The sequence below is a fragment of the Pogoniulus pusillus genome, chromosome 1, assembly GCF_015220805.1.
Source record: "Pogoniulus pusillus isolate bPogPus1 chromosome 1, bPogPus1.pri, whole genome shotgun sequence".
In the NCBI taxonomy this organism is placed as follows: domain Eukaryota; kingdom Metazoa; phylum Chordata; class Aves; order Piciformes; family Lybiidae; genus Pogoniulus; species Pogoniulus pusillus.
Genome location: NC_087264.1, coordinates 49,485,603 through 49,500,726, shown reverse-complemented (window position 1 = coordinate 49,500,726; position 15,124 = coordinate 49,485,603). Strand labels below are relative to the sequence as shown.

General features: G+C 49.6%; 1 long non-coding RNA gene across 1 annotated transcript in view; it reads left to right on the top strand.

Moving 5' to 3' along the window:
- The window catches only part of LOC135180937 (uncharacterized), a 119,138-nt gene extending 104,675 nt beyond the window's left edge, over window positions 1-14,463 (top strand). The window contains exon 4 of the long non-coding RNA XR_010304609.1: window positions 14,375-14,463. This is a non-coding gene — a long non-coding RNA (uncharacterized LOC135180937). The remainder of the gene's footprint in view (window positions 1-14,374) is intronic.
- Window positions 14,464-15,124: the final 661 nt, after the last annotated feature.

Genomic DNA, 15,124 nt, shown 5'->3' with positions numbered 1-15,124 from the left:
AGCTCCAGGGACGGCGACTCCACCACCTCCCCGGGCAGCCCATTCCAGTGTCCAATGACTCTCTCAGGGAAGAACTTTCTCCTCACCTCCAGCCTAAATCTCTTGTGACACAGGAGAATCATGCAGTCATTCAGGTTGCAAAAGACCCCTGGAATCAAGTCCAAATATTAACCCTACTCTGCCAAGTTCATCCCTGAACCGTAGCCCCAAGCACCACATCCAAACCACCTTTAAACACACCCAGGGCTGCTGACTCCAGAAGGGGCAGCACATTCCAATCCCTGACCACTCTTGATGGGAAAAATACCTCCTGTCCACTCTAAACCTACCCAGGGGCAGCTTGAGGCCATTCCCTCTTGTTCTGTCACGAATGCCCTGTGAGCAGAGACCAGCACCAACCTCTCCACAGCCTCCTTTCAGGTAGCTGCAGACATCCATGAGGTCTGCCCTCAGCTACCTCTGTTTCACACTAACCACCCCTAGCTCCTTCAGTCTCTCTTCATGAGATTTATTCTCCAGGCCCTTCCCAGCTTCCTTGCCCTCCTCTGCCCTTGCTCCAGCACCTCCACCTCCCTTTTGTACTGAGGTGCCCAAAAAAGAGCTGCAACACCAAGTAACTGTCACCTTCAGAGAAGCTCTGTGGGGAGCACGTGAACAACCATGTCAGTGACCTCAAGTAAAAGCTTCCCTGCTAGGAACTGGAGCCCTTAGGCATAAACCTTTCCATACTTACTGAAGGTGCAATTGATGCCTGGACTGGAGAGAGTGGTGGCAACTACACCAGTGAGCTACCCTGGAGCAGGAGTGGAGCGGAACAGTGCTGAGGTGTGAGCTGCAAATAGACCTCTCAGATTCTCTCAGGCATTTTATTCTCCTCTGCCAAAGCAAGGTCATTCACATTCATACATTTTTCCAGTGCCTCCTCCAAAGATTTCTGAAGTCATGGAGCTTTTCACCTGAAAGAAACTTTGCTTTCAACAGTCACACTCCTGCAATGGGCTGTGGCCTTCTTACACCTGATTGTTATTCTGTCAGCGTTCCATAGGTCTCCTTTAGGAGATGTCATTCTCCTTTGTGATTTCAAAGAGACTTTACCATTCACTGATGCCCTTGACAGTAAAATTCCTTCTCTCAGAAGCTGGGAGTGAAGAAGAGGTTCAGTGTAAAGGAGATAGTAGACAGCTCCTGAAAATGGGATCAAAAACTCCAAAGGGGGGAAATGCCACAATTAAGGTTTTCCTGTGCAATCCTTCATTCAGATCCCATTTGTGCAGCATAGAATAGTGGAATGGTTTGGGTTGGAAGGGACCTTCAAGATCTTCCAGTTCCAGCCCCCTTGTCATGGGCTTTCCACTAGCCCAGGTTGTTCAAGTTCTCATCCAGCCTGGCCTTGGACACCTTGAGTGCTGTGTTCAGTTCTGGGCCCCCCAGTTTAGGAGGGACATTGAGATGCTTGAGCGTGTCCAGAGAAGGGCGACGAGGCTGGGGAGAGGCCTTGAGCACAGCCCTACGAGGAGAGGCTGAGGGAGCTGGGATTGGTTAGCCTGGAGAAGAGGAGGCTCAGGGCAGACCTTATTGCTGTCTGCAACTACCTGAGGGGTGGTTGTGGCCAGGAGGAGGTTGCTCTCTTCTCTCAGGTGGCCAGCACCAGAACAAGAGGACATAGCCTCAGGCTGTGCCAGGGGAGATTTAGGCTGGAGGTGAGGAGAAAGTTCTTCCCTGAGAGAGTCATTGGACACTGGAATGGGCTGCCCGGGGAGGTGGTGGAGTCGCCGTCCCTGGAGCTGTTCAAGGCAGGACTGGACGTGGCACTTGGTGCCATGGTCTGGCCTTGAGCTCTGTGCTAAAGGGTTGGACTTGATGATCTGTGAGGTCTCTTCCAACCTTGGTGATCCTGTGGTACTGTGATACCTCTGGGGAGGAGGCATCCACAACCTCTCTGGGCAGCCTGTTCCAATGCCTCACCACCCTCACTGTAGAGAATTTCTTCCTGATCTCCAGTCTAAATCTCTCTTCTTGTAGCCTCAGTCCATCCCCCCTTGTTCTGTTTTCTCCCTTAGGTGCTGGCTTCTCAGCTGCTCTCCTGCTTCCTCTTGGAAGCTACTAGTGAATGACTCTGCCATAGCAGGCTGGAAATCCATAGCTCCTCACACATCTATTGCTGCACTTCCACAGCCTTGCTCGTACAAAATCATCCCCTCTTAGGGGAAGATAAACATTTTTGTTTCTCTCATAGAATGTACACTACCTGAAGAAGATTTTCTGTGCTTTCCCAGGGTTACTGATCCCTGTCCTAACACTCCAGATGGGTCAGGAATGAATGCATGATGAGCTTGAATCTCCAACTGTCATCGCATGTAAAACAAGGACACTTCCCCCCACCTCTTCTGTAATTGCCATGTTTCAGTCCTGACCTGTGTGGAGCTTTCCTTTCCGGACCTGAAATGGGAATGGTAGCACCTCCTGAGTCTTAGTCATAATTAATAAGGTTTGAACTTGATGATTTTTAGGAAGGGTAAAAAAGAGGGCCCCGGAGATCACCAACCTGTCAGGCTCATCTCTGCGAGGTGTGCCTGGGAAGATCATGCAGCAGGTCCTCCTCAAAGCTGCATAACAAAGGCTGTGTCCAGCAGGAGCAGGGAGGGGATTATCCCCTTGGACCCTGCTCTGGTGAGGCCACACCTCAAATGTTGTGTTCAGTTTTGGGCACCTCAACCCAAAAGAGATGTGGAGGTGCTGGAGAGAGTGCAGAGGAGGGCAGGGAAGCTGCGAAGGGCCTGGAGAATAAATCTGAGGAGGAGTGACTGAAGGAGCTGGGGATGTTAGTGTGAAACAGAGGAGGCTGAGGACAGACCTCATGGCTGTCTGCAGCTACCTGAAAGGAGGCTCTGGAGAGGTTGGTGCTGGTCTCTTCTCATAGGTCATTAGTGATAGAACAAGAGGGAATGGCCTCAAGCTGCCACTAGATATGTTTAGACTGGACATGAGGAAGGATTTTTTCCCAGCAGGAGTGGTCAGGGCTTGGAATGTGCTGCCCAGGGAGGTGGTGGAGTCATCAACCTTGGCTCATCCTCATAGCAGGTTCAAATTGTACACTGCTCAGGCCACACCTTGAGTACTATGTCCAGTTCTGGGCCCCTCAATTCAAGAGAGATGTTGAGTTGCTGGAAGGTGTCCAGAGAAGGGCAACAAAGCTGGGGAGGGGCCTGGAACACAAATCCTATGAGGAGAGGCTGAGGGAGCTGGGGGTGTGCAGCCTGCAGAAGAGGAGGCTCAGGGCAGACCTCATTGCTGTCGACAACTACCTGCAGGGAGGCTGTAGCCAGGTGGGGGTTGATCTCTTCTGCCAGGCAACCAGCAACAGAAGGGGACACAGTCTCAAGTTGTGCCAGGGGAGGTCTAGGCTGGATGTTAGGAGGAAGTTGTTGTCAGAGAGAGTGATTGGCATTGGAATGGGCTGCCCAGGGAGGTGGTGGAGTCACTGTGCCTGGAGGTGTTGAAGCAAAGCCTGGCTGAGGCACTTAGTGCCATGGTCTGGTTGACTGGCTAGGGCTGGGTGCTAGGTTGGCCTGGATGAGCTTGGAGGTCTCTTCCAACCTGGTTGACTCTATGATTCTATGTCAGTGCCACAAAGGGGCCTATCAATCCATTCATCTTGTGAAGTACCACCTCATGGTTAGTGATTCTCAACTGAAATTTTACTTCACCAGTCTCAGCTTCTCTCCATCCCTGTCCTTGATACTTCTCTGAAGTGTTGGTGCTCCTTGTCTTCATTCCTGGAGTCTCCTTTTCTTTGGCCACATGCCACGTTGTAGGTGTCAATGGAATCCAAGCACAGTTTCCAAGCAGCCAGCACCCAGATTGTTTCCAGGAGCTGACAAATGAGACTATGGGATGTTGTCCACTCAGTAGTATGTTTGCCTGAGGTCTGACTCCATTTCCTGTGGTCGTGCAGAAGTCAGTGTGATAGCTCTTTAAGTGTGGCACTGCACTGCTACAGGCACCTTGTAGCCTTCTCACCCCTAGCCATAGCCAAGTTGAGTTGTTGGTCCCTGAAGCCAGAGGTAGAATCAGCAGCTAACCCAAACATCTGCACTAGCTGGGTGTATGGGGTGTGTGAAAGGTGAGGACCAGCAGCTGTGAGCCCTCTGCTTGTAAACTGTTCAACTGGACACGGGAGGAGAGATTCCCTGAACTACACTGCAGGCTCTTCCCTAAAACACTGCTGCCACCTCCAGAGGCCAGCACACAGCTTGCCATGAAATCAGCTCATGAAGCAAGGTGACCTCTTTGGGCCCCACTGAAAGAATTGCCTCTTTCTCTCTCTTTCTTTCTTTCTTTCTTTCTTTCTTTCTTTCTTTCTTTCTTTCTTTCTTTCTTTCTTTCTTTCTTTCTTTCTTTCTTTCTTTCTTTCTTTCTTTCTTTCTTTCTTTCTTTCTTTCTTTCTTTCTTTCTTTCTTTCTTTCTTTCTCCCTTTCTCCCTTTCTCCCTTTCTTTCTCCCTTTCTCTTTCTTTCTTTCTTTCTTTCTTTCTTTCTTTCTTTCTTTCTTTCTTTCTTTCTTTCTTTCTTTCTTTCTTTCTTTCTTTCTTTCTTTCTCTCTCTCTCTCTTTCTCCCTTTCTCCCTTTCTTTCTCCCTTTCTCTTTCTTTCTTTCTTTCTTTCTTTCTTTCTTTCTTTCTTTCTTTCTTTCTTTCTTTCTTTCTTTCTCCCTTTCTCTTTCTTTCTTTCTTTCTTTCTTTCTTTCTTTCTTTCTTTCTTTCTTTCTTTCTTTCTTTCTTTCTTTCTTTCTTTCTTTCTTTCTTTCTTTCTTTCTTTCTTTCTCTCCCTCCCTTTCTTTCTCCCTTTCTTTCTCCCTTTCTCCCTTTCTCTCTCTCTTTCTTTCTTTCTTTCTTTCTTTCTTTCTTTCTTTCTTTCTTTCTTTCTTTCTTTCTTTCTTTCTTTCTTTCTTTCTTTCTCTCCCTCCCTTTCTTTCTCCCTTTCTTTCTCCCTTTCTCCCTTTCTCCCTTTCTCCCTTTCTCTCTCCCTTTCTTTCTTTCTTTCTTTCTTTCTTTCTTTCTTTCTTTCTTTCTTTCTTTCTTTCTTTCTTCCTTCCTTCCTTCCTTCCTTCCTTCCTTCCTTCCTTCCTTCCTTCCTTCCTTCCTTCCTTCCTTTCTCCCTTTCTCCCTTTCTCCCTTTCTCCCTTTCTCCCTTTCTCCCTTTCTCTCTCCCTTTCTTTCTCCCTTTCTCTCTCCCCTTCTCTCTCCCTTTATCTCTCCCTTTCTCTTTTCTTTCTTTCTTTCTTTCTTTCTTTCTTTCTTTCTTTCTTTCTTTCTTTCTTTCTTTCTTTCTTTTTATTCTTTATTTAGTCTCTATTTATTCTCTCTCTATTCTCTATTTATTCTATTACTTGGTCTCTATTTATTCTCAGTTTATTGTCTCTGTTTCTCTCCTTAGCTACTGTGTCAGAATTTGGCTGAGCTTTGAACTGTGGTAGCCACTGTCAAGGGGACTGGCAAGCAGCAGAAGGTGTAGCAAGAGGCAGTAATTAGATGAGCTACTAATATTAAGGTTCTTTTCTTCTCCCAGAGACTTTATATAGAATCAAAGAATATTTTGGCTTAGAAGGAACCTTAAAGATCATCTAGTTCCAAACCCTTGCCCTCAGCATGGTCACCTCCTACTAAGTCAGGTTGCTCAAGGCTCCATCCAAGCTGGCTTTGAACATTTTCCAGTCTTAAAGGCTCCATAACTTCTCTGGGCAGCTTATTCAGTGCCTCAGCACACTCAGTGAACTTCACCATCCAAGCCTTAAGGACCCAACTGAACCCTATCCTCACATTGTCATAGAATCACAGAGTGGCTCAGGCTGGAAGGGACTTCTGAGATCATCTACTCTGACCTCCTCACCTCCTGGCTAGATGCCTCCTAACTGTACTTGGTTGCTCAAGGCCTCCCTCAACCAGGCTCTGAACACCTCCACTGTCCAAGTGTCTTCTCAAGGTGCAACCTCAAAAATGATCTTGGAAGTGAAGCTTCTGCTTCTGTTCCAGCTTAAGGGAATGCTGCCACTTCCCAGGGACAGCATTCTGAACAGATTGCAAAGGTAGGAAGTTTGAGAGCTCTCATTTGTTCCATTGCTGGTACACTCCTGCATAACTTCTTCATGCTCAAAAAGCTTGCTCGACCTGGTGCTGCTTTTAGACTGTTGGAAAGTGGAGCTCTTTATAGCTGCTTTTAGTCTGACTGCCTGCAGTGCTGAGAACTGGGCTTGCTAAAGCTGCAGTGGTTAAGATCTGATACACTGGAGCAGGCTACCCAGAGAGGTTGTGGAGTCCTCCTTCTCTGGAGACACTCAAACCTTGTCCACATGCATTCCTATGTGGACTACCCTAGGTGGTCCTGCTTTGGCAGGGAGGTTGGATTCAGTGGTCTCTGAGGGTCCCTTCCAGCCTCTAATGTACTATGATTCTGTGCTGAAAGGAAATGCAAAGGGCAAAGTGAAGTGAAGCTCTGACATTAAAACATGTCCTTGGTGCTTTGGTTTCCACAGACTTTTACTGAGGCTTCTATTGCCAACTCCCCTCTGGATAGGTTGCAAGAGCCATGTCCTGCATTGGCATCAGTGAATGAGTCCTGCTCAGTGTAAAAACTCACATGTGCACACTCCTTTGGTGGCCTTTAGGTTTCCAAATCAAGTGGTTTTGTAGAGCTGCTTCCAAAATGTCTTTATTTTGCAGGAGGCAGTACCAAGTTTTCTGAAAATGAAGCTCCTTTGTCTTGCTTTGAGCTAGAGAGAATTCTGCTCAGTGCTGTGACTTCTCAGCTCAGGCTCTGCTCACTGAGGCACTTTGTGAAGCTCAGGGCAGTTTGCACAGCCAGGAGCTGCTCCCAGCAGGGAGAAGCTGATGGGGAGAGTTCCTGCCAAGGGCTGGGCTGCACAAAGGCTCTGCCTTAGACTTGCTCCTCTGCACACCAAGGGCACTGCCACAGCTTGTGCCTCACCTTGGGCTGCAGGAAGGCAGAGGTGACAGCTGTGGGGAGGAGCAGAGAGGACAAATGACCCTTACTGCCCACCAAAGGATTGCATCTGTGAATGGCATCTTCAGGATAAAGCTGAAGGATCACAAGGGTCAGGTCTCTTCTTCCCTGGTTGGTGTCCCAGGAGGACTCTCTCTCTTTTGTCTTCAGTCCCAATTTTTGTGTTCCCTGAATCCAATCCCAGAATCCAGTGCCTCAATGTGGTTCCCATCTGCTGCTGAGTCCAGTCTGAGACTTCCCCAGTCCCTGTCCCCAGCATCAGTGGTGCCAGCAGTGCCATCCTTGCCATCAGGGGTTGGGTTCCACATTGGTTTCTGTCTCTGTCTCTATTTCATTGGATTGTTCTTTCCATCCCAGCTTGTTCAGCTCCTTTCCCAGCCCATCAGTATCTCTCCCTTCCTCCCTTTGGGAAGGCAGAGGGGTTCACAGAGAGCCTCTGGCACCCAACCCAGCCTAACCCTTGACACCAGCACCTACCTACTCAGCCATCTCAAGACAAAGGTCCTGTCTCTGCAATTAAGGTTTGTTAAATGGTCAAGGACCACAATTTCCTCTCCTCTTATCTCCAAAGCTGCTTTGTTCCCAAGACTGAGCCGAGTGCAACGCTGCAGTCCAGCTCACTCACTTTCTTTTACCTCTCCCAGATCTTACCTTTTCATCATTAACTCATCCAATCATTTGTTAATGATGCCTGCCTCCAGGGACACTGCAGAAGAGCAGCTAGCAAACCTAAATACATCTGTACCAGGGCAGAGGAGGAGAAATAAAACCCCAGCAGGTTTGAGCTGTGACAGGCAGAACAAATGCTCCCTAATTTTCTCTTGGAGGATTTGCAGTTTTTCCACTTGAGCTGCTGATGCTAAAATGAGGATTTTCACTCTTTAGAATAGGACAGAATTTATGGGGAAGGCATACTGTAAATACTTCAGCTGGGTGAGGATTTCACTCAGCCTGCACTCAGAAGGTTTAAAACCTAACTTCTGGCTTTCCAGGAATTCATTTAGCTGTGTGGGCTTGGGTGAATCAGTGATGAAGGAATGAATGCATCAGTGACCACCTTGGGAAAGGTTTTGGCTTTGTCTGCTTGGAAGTGGCTGGGCTGGAGAGTTGTGCAGAGACTACCCTCGTGGAGTTCAGCAAGGGCAGGTGAAGAGTGCTGCACCTGAGCAGGAATCCCCCCTGCAGCAGGACAAGTAAGGGATGGACCTGCTGAGAAGCAGCTGTGTGGAGAAGAAGCTGGAGTGCTGGGGGAGGACAAGATCTCCATGAGCCTGTGCTGGGCTCCCAGGGCTAAGGCCGATGCTCTCCTGGCCTGCGTGCACAAGAGCATGGCAGCAGCTCCTGGGGAGTTGTACTCTTGCTCTGCTCTGCCCCAGTGATGCTGCACCTGGCATATTGTGCCAGCTGTGAGGAAAGGGAGGAGGGGAAAGAAAAGAGGAAGGGAAAAGGGGAAAGGGGAGGGGAGGGGAGAGGAGAGGAGAGGAGAGGAGAGGAGAGGAGAGGAGAGGAGAGGAGAGGAGAGGAGAGGAGAGGAGAGGAGAGGAGAGGAGAGGAGAGGAGAGGAGAGGAGAGGAGAGGAGAGGAGAGGAGAGGAGAGGAGAGGAGAGGAGAGGAGAGGAGAGGAGAGGAGAGGAGAGGAGAGGAGAGGAGAGGAGAGGAGAGGAGAGGAGAGGAGAGGAGAGAGGAGAGAGGAAAGAAGGAGAAGGAGAAGAAACAAGTGTGAGTACTCAAGTATATCCTGTGTAACTGTAAAGTCTGTGAAAGATGTTCTTAGAGCATTTTCCCTTTTGCCAAGCAGTTCTCCCACTCCTGGAGAAGGCCTTCTCCACAGTTTCCTGTTTGCCAAGTATTGCAGGACCTCTCCCTTCAGCCTGGAGCATGCAGTAGTGCCTGCAAGGTGGCAGGGTGATGACATGAGCAGAGCAGCCACTGAAAGCCAGATGCTATTTCCTGCTGAGGTGCCTGCGGAAAGTTGCCTTCCAAATGCTTCCTGCAGCTTTGCATAACTGCCTGACTTCATCACCTCCTGCACCTGAGGGAAACCTCTCTGTGGCTCTGCCCCATTTCTCCCCAGCAGCACAGGACAAAAACCTCTCCCTGGTCTTGCAGCAAAGGCTTCTCATTGCATTGCTTCAGGAGAACTTGTGAGCAAAGACACACTGACTTCTCCATGCTGGCCTTCAGAATGTCAGCCCAGCCTGCTGTTCTCCAATGGAGAGTTCATAGCTGTCACTGCCTGTTCTGGTGCTGTCACACAGTGGCTTTGGAGAGCTGTGACAGATTGGAAAGTATTGCTGGGCTGCTGCTGTAACAGCCTTTCTGCAAGGGCTCTCTTCCATGTCACTGCTTTCATCCTCCACTGTTGCCTAGCATCAGGGCAGGAATCCTTCTGCCTGGAAGGTAGCAGGCAGGGGGTTATCATTCCTTTTAGAGTTCTCTTGCATCTGAAACAAGCAAGCCCAGGATCCCAGCATCGTGGGGGTTGAAGTGGAGCTCTGGAGATCATCCAATCCAACCCCACTGCTAAAGTGGAGTCACCCACAGCAGCTTGTCCAGGATCATAGGGACCAGATGGGTTTGGAATCTCCAGACAAGGACACTCCACAGCCTCTCTGAGCAGCCTGTTCCAGGCCTCCAGCAGCCTCACGAGAAAGAAATATTTCCTTCTGGGTTCCAGTCTGTGCCCATTGTCCCTTGTCCTGTCACTGGCAGCACCAAAACGAGCCTGGCCCCATCCTTTTGCCCCACCCCAGGTCCTTTATCTCTTGCTGAGCATTGCTCAGACGCCTTCTGGGGCTGCTCTGCTGCGGGCTCAACAGCCCCAGGGCTCTCAGCCTTTGCTCCTCACAGAGCTGCTCCAGGCCCCTCAGCATCTTTGTAGCCTGTGCTGGACTCTCTCCAGTAGTTCCCTGTCTCTTCAACTGGACTCAGTGCTGTAACTGTGGCCTCACTATGGCAGAGTAGAGGGAGAGGAGAACTTCCCATGACTTGCTGGGTCATCTTTCTTAATTCACCCCAGGTTAATAGATCTGCTCTTTCCATCCTTGGAGTCAGAGTGCAAGAAACTGTGGTTTATGATATTCCAGCATGTGGAATGCAGATTACACAGAGAGGTCGTGGAGTCTCCTTCTCTGGAGATGTCCAGGACCCATCTGTACGTGTTCCTGTTCTGACCTGTCCTAGGCAATCCTGCTGTGCCAGGGGAGCTGGACTTGGGTGAGCTCTGGAGATCTCTTCCAGCTCCTAAACCAAGCTTTGCTTCTATGTTGTTCAGAGGCCAGTTGGATACATTATTCCCCTTCGAAGGCTGGAGGCCAGCCCTCTACACTCCCCTGGGAGTTGTGTTCTTATGCTAAAGAGGAAGGTGCTAACTTTGCTGTGCAGTTAAATCCTCATTATGGATGATATTAATAAATATGCCACTAGGACAGTCTGTTCTGTCAAGGAACTTGGCTAATCTGAGCCCTTGAAGATGGATTTACACTGTGGAGGAAAGCAGAGCGACAACCTAATGCAGAGACGCCAGATTTATTGGTGTCTGTGCTTTTGTGGCACAGGGAGAGGGAGAACAAAAAGGCAGAGGGATTGAACTGACATCGGAGTGGCTGCAGTGAAGTTCTGTCACTGGCAATACAGATAATCCCTTCTGGATTCTTCCAGTGTCCCTGGGTTTCCAGCCATTCCTTACTTCTTCCTTGTTTGGAAATGGTATTCCTGTGACAAAAAGGCTCAGTTTTAAATGTCAATAAACAGACATCAACATTCCAGCAGCATGAGGAGAGCTTTGGTGCTGCAAGTCACACACTTTCCATATCAATCATCCCTTAAAGCTCTCTGGACTATGTCTGGATTCCTCTGGGGCTATTTGCAGGAAGCAGTGAAATGTTTTTGCAAGGAGGTCCTGCAAGATGCAGAGTGGTCTTCAGAAGATGCCAGGTGACATAAACACTGCATGTACTGGACCATGGCTGAAGGAATGGGGCACTGAAAACCTGCACTGCTGGAGCTTGGAACTCTTGGAAAACAGTATCACAGAAACATTCAGGCTGGCCAAGACCCTCAGGATCACCAGGTCCAACCCAGAACCCTACTCTGCAGGGCTCACCAAGCCTATGCAAACCATAGCCCCAAGTACCATACCCAAACGACCTTAAAACACACCCGAAGTTGGGGACTCCATCACCTCCCTGGGCAGCACATTCCAAGCCCTGACCACTCGTGCTGGGAAAAGATTCTCACTTATGTCATAGAATCATAGAATCAAGCAGGTTGGAAGAGACCTCCAAGCTCATCCAGTCCAACCTAGCACCCAGCCCTAGCCAGTCAACCAGACCATGGCACTAAGTGCCTCAGCCAGTCCTATCTTGAAGACCTCCAGGGACAGTGACTCCACCACCTCCCTGGGCAGCCCATTCCAATGCCAATCACTCTCTCTGACAACAACTTCCTCCTAACATCCAGCCTAGACCTCCACCAACACAGCTTGAGACTGTGTCCCCTTGTTCTATTGCTGGTTGCCTGGGAGAAGAGGCCACCCCCACCTGGCTACAGCCTCCCTTCAGGTAGTTGTAGACAGCAATGAGCTCTGCCCTGAGCCTCCTCTTCTGCAGGCTGCACACCCCCAGCTCCCTCAGCCTCTCCTCATAGGGTTTGTGTTCCAGGCCCCTCACCAGCTTTGTTGCCCTTCTCTGGACACCTTCCAGCACCTCAACATCTCTCTTGAATTGAGGAGCCCAGAACTGGACACAGCACTCAAGGTGTGGCCTGAGCAGTGCTGAGCACAGGAGCAGAATAACCTCCCTTGTCCTGCTGGCCACACTGTTCTACTCTAAACCTACCCAGGGGCAGCTTGAGGCCATTCCCTCTTGTTCTGTCTCTGATGCCCTGTGAGCAGAGACCAGCACCAACCTCTCCCCAGCCTCCTTTCAGGTAGCTGTAGACAGCCATGAGACACTCTGTCAAAGTTCAGTTTGCTCAGGAATTTCAGTGCCACACAAACTGCTTCCTGTGCTGTTGCTGCATGTGCAGTCCCTGTGTGCTCAGTGTGCATTCAGCTGCTCCCAGATCAGATCTGCTCCCATCACCCTGGGGCCAAACCATTCAGCAGTCACCTGGACAAAACAGTAGCTGGCCAATTCAGTGCATGATCTATCCACAGCTCACAAAACAGGGCTCAGACATTTCACACAGTATCACAGTATCACAGTATCACCAAGGTTGGAAGAGACCTCACAGATCATCAAGTCCAACCCTTTAGCACAGAGCTCAAGGCCAGACCATGGCACCAAGTGCCACGTCCAGTCCTGCCTTGAACAGCTCCAGGGACGGCGACTCCACCACCTCCCCGGGCAGCCCATTCCAGTGTCCAATGACTCTCTCAGGGAAGAACTTTCTCCTCACCTCCAGCCTAAATCTCCCCTGGCACAGCCTGAGGCTGTGTCCTCTCGTTCTGGTGCTGGCCACCTGAGAGAAGAGAGCAACCTCCTCCTGGCCACAACCACCCCTCAGGTAGTTGTAGACAGCAATAAGGTCTGCCCTGAGCCTCCTCTTCTCCAGGCTAACCAATCCCAGCTCCCTCAGCCTCATATTTCATGTTAAATAACTGAAGCAGAAGATTATTAAACCCCTGAAGTCTAAGACATTATCTTCTAGTGAAATAGATCCTAGAGTCCTAGAATGGTAGGGGTTGGAAGGGATACCCAGAGATCATCCAGTCCAACCTCCCTGCCAGAGCAGGTTGACCCAGGGCAGGTCACACAGGAAAACATTCAGGTGGGTCTCAAAAGTCTCCAGAGAAGGAGACTCCACAACCTCTCTGGGGAGCCTGCCCCAGGCCTCCAGCACCCTCACAGCACAGTTTTTCCTCACGTTGAGGTGGAGCTTCCTGTCTCCCAGTTTGCATCTGTTGTCACTTGTCCTGTCACCGGGCACCGTTAGAGAGAGCCTGGCCCCTGCCTCCTGACACCCACCCTGCAGACATACAGAAGCATTCATAAGATCTCTTCTCAGTGCTCTCTTCTCCAGGCTGGACAGCCCCAGGGCTCTCAGCCTTTCCTCACCAGACAGATGTTCCAGTCCCTTCAGCATCCTCACATCCTCTGTTGGGCACACCCATGTGTATCCCTGCCATTCTTGCACTAGGGAGCCCAGAGCAATGCTCCAAACGTGGTCTCACCAGGGCAGAGTAGAGGGAAAGGAGATCCTGAAAAAAACAAAGCCCATTCTGATAGAAATATAGAATCATAGAATCATAGAATCAAGCAGGCTGGAAGAGACCTCCAAGCTCATCCAGCCCAACCTAGCACCCAGCCCTATCCAATCAACCAGACCATGGCACTAAGTGCCTCAGCCAGGCTTTTCTTGAAGACCCCCAGGGACGGTGCCTCCACCACCTCCCTGGGCAGCCCATTCCAATGCCAATCACTCTCTCTGGCAACAACTTCTTCCTAACATCCAGCCTAGACCTCCCCTGGCACAACTTGAGACTGTGTCCCCTTGTTCTATTGCTGGTTGCCTGGGAGAAGAGACCAACCCCACCTGGCTACAGCCTCCCTTCAGGTAGTTGCAGACAGCAATGAGCTCTGCCCTGAGCCTCCTCTTCTGCAGGCTAAACAGGACCAGCTCCCATATGTGTCAGATTAAACCTCTGTGCTACTGCTCTCGTATGACCTTGCATCAGCCTCTCAAATCTGTGTTTCCTGAGCTTCTAAAGGAGGTTTTTTTTCTTCTTCCCTCTCTCTTTTTCTCTCTTTAACTACTTTGTTACCAAAGTGAATGAAGCTATGCATCATGCAGATAATCTTAGTCCCTGAGAGAACAGGTTGAGGGAACTGGGATTGTTCAGCCTGGAGAACAAGAGGCTGAAGAGAGACTTTCTCACTCTCTACAACTACCTGGAAGGAGGTTGGAGCCAGGCAGGTGTTGATCTCTCCTGTATTTCATACCTTTAGGATGGAAACAGTTAACATTGGACCTGAGTTTTTCAGTTCCTCAGAAACAAAGTACAGTCTACCCTCAGCCATTTCCAGCTCCTGCTCTCAGCAGCTTCCAGGTGTACATGAACTATCCTGGGGTCCTATGTTAGCAAACAGGGAGGAGGACCAAGAGTCCTACACTGTCATCTGCTAAGGTTTTCTTTCTCATGTTTATTGCCTGCTTAGTAGATGAGCTTTCTAAGATAGCAGCTCTGTCCCTAGTCACAAACACACCTAGAAGCAGGTAGCTGCCAGTAAGGGCTGCTAAAATACATGGAGGGATAAGAAGAAGGAACATCAGGACACTTGACAGAGTCTCTCACTGTCAGCCATAGGCAGGCACCATATAGTTATAATGTTATCAGCTCTGCTCCTGTTTCTAGGCCCCTCATTGGAGATGATCTGTCAAAAGAGGATTCACAACTTCATGACTCTGTTGGGAGGCTGAGAAACAAACTTGGTGATATTAACAAGAAGACATCTTGGGAGAGATACTTAGCTTGGTGGAAGAGAAACTCAGATTTTGGGCTGCTGTGGTTTTCATTTCAAATGTTATCAAAACAGAGACAAGGTTTTGCCAGTGATGGCAGCAGGTCCCATGGCTTCTCTGTGGCACGTGGGGGTCTCAAAGAGGTGATGGTTTTGTTCATCTCCAGACTCTGCAGGCACAAAGTAAACCCAGTTGCTGTTCTTAAAAACTCTTCCTTCTTCACTCTTCCCATTTGCCAAGGGGCTGGCATGGGTTGGCTCTCTGTGAACCCCTCTGCCTTCCCAAAGGGAGGAAGGGAGAGATACTGATGGGCTGGGAAAGGAGCTGAACAAGCTGGGATGGAAAGAACAATCCAATGAAATAGAGACAGAGACAGAAACCAATGTGGAACCCAACCCCTGATGGCAAGGATGGCACTGCTGGCACCACTGATGCTGGGGACAGGGACTGGGGAAGTCTCAGACTGGACTCAGCAGCAGATGGGAACCACATTGAGGCACTGGATTCTGGGATTGGATTCAGGGAACACAAAAATTGGGACTGAAGACAAAAGAGAGAGAGTCCTCCTGGGACACCAACCAGGGAAGAAGAGACCTGACCCTTGTGATCCTTCAGCTTTATCCTGAAGATGCCATTCACAGAT